Genomic DNA, 6,336 nt, shown 5'->3' with positions numbered 1-6,336 from the left:
ATGGACTGGGACTGAGGGATGGCAGGGATGAGGGGTGCCAGGGAATGCTCCAGGACCCAAAGGATGGCAGGGATAAAGGCTGTCAGGGAATGCTCCAGGACCCAAAGGATGGCTTCTGGCACAAGGATTGCAGCTTATTCTGAATCTGGCTCCCTCCAGAAGGGTTGACTTTGGACACCACCATTAAATCTGAACCCAAAACAGACAATGACCTGAGAAGTTGTTTTCCCTGCAGATTTCAGCAAGTTCAGTCACACCTACAGTAAAAAACTCCAACCAGCAGCCCAAACCCTGACTGCTTGCACCAGATCCCAGCTGCTGGCAGGGCACGACGAAACGGGCACAAAGTGGCAGTGGCCTCCCCACAGGGAGGGGTGGCTCAGCTGGGAGGAGAGGGAAAGCTGGAGTGTTTATCCCTGCCTGTACTGCAAACAAACACAAAACACCCATCCAGAAAGGAGCCAGCTTGGCATTTGTCTCAGGCATTGAAAACAGCTATTAATTACAGCACAATTATATGAAGAGGCCTGTGAAAAAAACTGAATCCAAGACTAAGAATGCCGCAAAAAAAACCCAACCCTCCCAAAAAAAACCAACCCAAGGAATTCAGTGCTTCTTCTCAGAAAGCACAGAGACTATGAAAACTAAGGAAACCAGAAGAAACACAAACGCAGTGTTAGTGCTGCGAAATACAGACACACTCTCCAAAAAAAACAGAACCTGGGAGAGACAGTCTTGATTCAGCCCAGCTTTTAGATCCTAAGAGGAAAATAGCTGGAATGATAGTGGAGATGCCACTGGGAAAATCAAATTCTAAGAACTCATCCGTGAGCAACACATCTGTCCTGGGTTGCAGTGTATTCTATTCCCATCCTCACGAGCTGCTGGAACCTGGTGGGGCAGGGTTTCCTTGCCTCCTCCCCCTGGACTATCTTCTGTTAATGAGCCTAATCAACACTTGGCCTCATCACTCATCATCCCATTGTGAGATGCTCCACCCAGAGGGAGGAACCAAGCATCCCATCCTGGATATCATCTGAGATTCCCAACACCACAGACACCCTTTCCACTGGATTTCCAGAGGACAGGAGCTACGCAGCCACCACTGGACCTTGCGAGGAAGAGCAGCCCCTTTCTACAGGATCACTGCTCTGACAGAACCACATCCACCACTTCAGGAGGATGGCAGCCACCATCTCATCGGACTGCTGCTGCTACCCTGACTAACGGTGTCAGGTTGCATCCTGACACTGTCACTTTGAACCAGTGTTTTCTGCCTTTTTTTAAAATTTCCCTATTCAATTGTTATTCTGACTTGGTGCCTCCCACTGGTTTGTTTTCAAACTAGCACAACATTTTACAAATGAGAAGGCAAGTGAGACAGGGAGGTTTAAAACTCACCTTGGAGAAAACAGGAAAAAATTAAATAAAAATAGAATATGCATAAATGACACACCATAAAAGTAACAAATGAGGCAAGAAGGCTCCTGTAAAAGAACACAAGTCTTCCTAAATGCATGGCTTACTAGTCTACGGGCTAAAATCCAATATCTGAAGGCTTATCTCCCATTTGTGTTACTTATCATAATGAACTATGTGTAAATAAACTTCATTTTTGGAAATATTTACAAATGTGTTTCATTTTCCCTTTTACAAACATCCTGTAATGATGTAATTCTTCATAGCTGGGGAAAGTTTGAATCCCCATTTAGCAAACAGCATTTTTCCTGTCTCTTAACTACTGGATCGTTCAGGAATGTCTGAGCAATCACACCTTGTAACCACTCCCGCTTTCATGTACAGTTCCACTGCCCTCGACAGAAACACTGATGAGGAAAAAAAGATGCAAAGTGCTCTTTATACTTCACTGACCTAAGAGTATTTCTGAAAAATGTTTCCTTCTCCCAGCAGCCACCAACAGGGCTCTGAAGAGAGAAGCCTCCTCTGGAATTAGACCTCGAGCCGTGGGTGCCACCTGTGTCACTGTGCAGTGGGGATCCCCACGGTGCCCGGGTGTCGCAATGTCCCTTCACCAAAAACCCTCCTTTCACTCCAAGTGAACAAAGGGTCGCTTCATGCAGCCACAGAACACCCAACTCCACCTCCCAGCCCAGCAAAGGCCTTTGTCACACACCAGAGACACGTTTTCCCCGAGTCACAACGCCCTGCTCAAGCCTTGCTCTCTCCCTCCCTGAGCTTAGACTGAAATCAATCGACACAGCTCGAGACATGAGAAGACATCAAGTGCACAGAGCTTGGTCAGGAGCCCTCTCAGAAGTGACAATTTCTCCATCAAAGTGACAGTTCATTGAAATCACTCAATGGAAACGTTGGTTTGGATGGAATTCCAAGGCAAATCCACGGAGTCCCATCAGGGTCCCACACGGTGCACCACTAGCCTGGATGCCAGGTGCTGAGAATGCACAAGCTTTGAGCAGAATGTTCCCCAAACCAGCCCACCGCGAGTTTCAGGGCCCCGGCAGACCCAAACAAGGAGTTTTGGTTTCAGTACACATTTAGACGCCCTTCCACGCAAGTGCTTTCAGCAAGAACGTCACGCCTGCCCTCTGTAACACTGCAGAACGAGCCAGCAAGAGGAAGCACTCCAGAAAACCAGGATATATCGTGACACTTAATCACTCTGCCTTGATGAGAGCCCCGAGCTGGCATTGTTTGAGGCAAAATACACATGAAACAAAAAAAACAACCCTGGGAACTTCCTTCTCGTGCTGCACTGTTTGCAATTGTGAAGTCCCAGCTACAAGAGGAGAGCAGCAAGGATACCGCAGGAATTCCTACCTGACAGCCTCAGAAAACACAACACCCCTGTCTGGAACATACTGACACACCTCAGGACTGACACGAATGCACTTCAGAATCAGCATAATAAAACATTTCAACTACTAACCTGACACAGGACCTTGCACGCGTGGACTGGAAAGATAAATCCAAGCATGTCAGCTTATCAGACAACTCTTGAATCATGCTAAGATCCATAGTAGTAAATTCTGCATATATTTCTCTCAAGTGAAATACCTCGAGCAATGTAATCTAGAATATAAACCATTTCCTTTCCTGCAGGTTTGCCTTAAACACTTTACCTGGGGAACCACCAGAACAGGTATTCAGCTGCTTCTGACACTCAACTCTCTCACAGAGCTGATTTCTAATACTCAAGCACAAATCCTAGGCCTTCTTACCACCAGCTACATAAAGAATTCCCCATAAACAGTTGGCAATTTTAACAGAATAACATTTTCAACAAATGGACATTGTTGATTTCTAAAGCTGACAGTCACAATACTTTTTCTGAGAACTTTATTTTCCTGTGAGCTTTTTCGGAGCTCAGGTTCTTTTATTTCATGGGACATTCACAGGCAAATGAAATGAATCACCACTTCCAGGTAAATGACCTTCTCCAGATCCATGAAGTTACTCAGGAATTGCTTCTCATAATCCTTTCCCTACTAAAGTAGAAAAGCCTTCAGGCAGGGTTTACTTCCAAATTCCTTTACCCTATTACTGTTAACTCATTTCCATAGACCTTGTTATCAGTACATCCACCTGGCCATTCCAAGGAATCCCTTATCCCAGAACTGCTGCTCAGCCCCGCTGGAGGAGCTCCTGTTGCTGCTGCCTGGCCATTCAGGGACGCGCCAACCCCTGAACCAAAACATCCCTTTTTCTGCCCAGTCTGAGGAGCACAAGGTCAGGCCCAAGCTCGCTGTCATTGTTATGTCTGGGAGCTGCACAGAGGAGACCTGACGCTCAATTCATCACCTCCAGGCTGGGAAAAAAGCAAAACACAAAAACATCCACTCCGTGGGGATCCACACTTGTCCACTGGACACTTCTGTCGCTGCCCACGCACACAGCTCCCTCTCCAGCTAAAAAGGGCAGGATATTTCTCCTGTCGAGAGTAAACAACCAGAGCAGCAATTCCAGGGGCTCAGTCTGGGCCACAGCCACTGCTCCATGCTCCACTCCAAGGCAGACACCAGGTACACCCAGGTGTCACCGGTGTGGGAGGCCTGAATGTCCCCACTGATGTACATGTAACCCCAGAACTAGAAACTCAAGTCTTTCCTAAGCCCATTTTTATCTTCAGTAATCACTAGTAAAACAAGACCGAAATTCTACAATCCAAGACCTAAATTCTACAATCCCTTTTTGTCATTAAAAAACCAGCCATGGCATATGACAGGTTTACTGATTTACAGAACAGTCTATCGAGCCTGGCTACCTTGAAAAACCTGTTTCCTGAACTGTTTGTAGATGCCATTGAACTGGTTTGGTGCATTTGGACCAAAGCACATCCAATTCATACCTGGCCAGGTGTTCAAACTGCAAGTTTCTGATACACACCAAGGACAAACCCTATTTTTCACTAACACTATCAGAAACAACCCCCCAGCACATCTAAACAGCATTGATAGCTGCACTTTGAGGCTCCTTTCCTTTACCTGTCCAGCAGCACAAGCCCGTCAGATCTTGGGGTTTCGTAAGGTCACAAACCTGAACATCAGGCTGAAACACTGCGTTGATAATTCCAGTCTGGAAGTTGCTGATGAAGTGAACTGAAGCTCTCCCTTCAGTGTGACAAACTGAGGTATCTGAGAATTCAGGTAACAGCAGCAGCATTGTCATACTTATTTCTTTTAAAACTCATCTTAATCACTGCCTCTCTACGTGAAGTGAATTGGATAAGACTCTGAACGTGGATGGGCACCCACCAGGCAGCATGGCAGGATAAAGCAATGTTTATCCATCCCCACTTACAACCCCATCACAGAAATGTTGTGTCTGAGGGCTCAAACACGACACCAGGCCCGTGCAGCTGCCACAGCCTGAGAAATCAGGGCCCTCTGCTCCAGACAAACCAGCGGCCCTTCAGTGAGGAGAGACAAGTCACTCTCACTCCGGGATACATCCCCGACTCTCCAGAGACAATAAACCCTAATGCTTCTCTCACTCTTTCCATAAAATGTTTCAATATCCAAGAAGAACTTCACTTGTATCAAAAAGGGGAGAAACACATTAAATCCTGAACACAACTAAGTAACTGCCCGGTATTTTCAGGGCTTATCACGACCAAAAAGACAAAGAGCAGAATGTTAATATTGCACATTTCAAAGGCCGGATCTCAAATAAGGCAAGCACGAGGCACCAAAACCATCCCCTATTCTTGCAGCAAGCTATTTATAATAATAATTATCCTTTCTATTCTTAGCTTTGCTCCGCTTTGTACTTTTAACACAAATTAACACGGTGTTAAATGTGAGCTGAGGTATGAGTCTCTGATTGATTCTCTACAGCACTCCACAACTTGACAGCTTGAAGGCAATGCCGGTTCCATCCCACAAAAACAATGAGAGAAATGGCAACTTGCACATTAAGTGTAAAACCCACAGTCTCGCTTAGAGCATAAATCTTCACACAAAAATATCGGAAAAAAAAAGAAGGCAGTGTGGAAAGAAAATAGGAAAATCCAATAGATCGCTGTTGCATAAATTTCCATGGAAAAACATGAAGACGACGGGATAGGAAGAGGAAGAGAAAGGATAAATGATATTCCTGTGTGTAAAGGATGAGGCAGGGTGGCTGTACTGCCATGGGAAGCGCCGTGGAAGGCACAGCGGCCACAGGAGAACCAGAACCAGCCCCGGCGGCCCGAGCTCACCCCGGGCTTGTGCCGAGCTCGGGGCACGGTTCCGGCACAGCCGGGCCAGGCCGGACCCACGGCCCCTCTGCCCCCCAGCCCACACCGAGCCAACCCAAACCGACCTGTGGAAAACAAATTATCACGAGTTGTAACGCCTAAACAAAAACACCACCACCACCACTTGGCACCCGGAGTGGGAGTGGTGACTCCGACAGGACCAGAGCCACGTCCGGAAACGCCACCGGAGCGCCCCTTCCCACCCGTTCGTGCCGTGCACCGGGGCTCCCGTGTCACCCGGGGCTTTCGGAGCCACGGCTGGGAGCCCCGGCCCCGGGCAGGGTGTCCCCAGCGGCACAGGGCGCAAGCCGCCCGCGCTCGGTGCTGCGGGGCTCGCACAGCCCGGGGCACCGGCCCTTTGTCCACTGCCGCCACATCCGCTACAGCCTGGGGACAATTCGCCCTTTAGGTCACTGACACGGCGCGAGCCGCCTCCCCGCGGCGCCGGCATTCGGGATAACGGGGCCGGGGCTCCTCTCGCCACAGCCGGGGTGGCGGCAGCGGCCGCTGCCCTCCTTCTCCGCCCGGCCGGAGCCGCGCCGCGGCCTCACAACGCCCGCCCGGGCGGCTCCTCCCGCCGGCTCGGGGCCGGCCCGGGCCCCGCGGTCCCCCCGGCC

Source organism: Corvus kubaryi, unplaced genomic scaffold (genome assembly GCF_017639235.1).
Source record: "Corvus kubaryi isolate FWS band 111438036 unplaced genomic scaffold, C.kubaryi_AGA036_p1.0 52673, whole genome shotgun sequence".
In the NCBI taxonomy this organism is placed as follows: domain Eukaryota; kingdom Metazoa; phylum Chordata; class Aves; order Passeriformes; family Corvidae; genus Corvus; species Corvus kubaryi.
The sequence above is the reverse complement of the archived record's forward strand: the minus strand, read 5'-3'. Positions refer to the sequence as shown.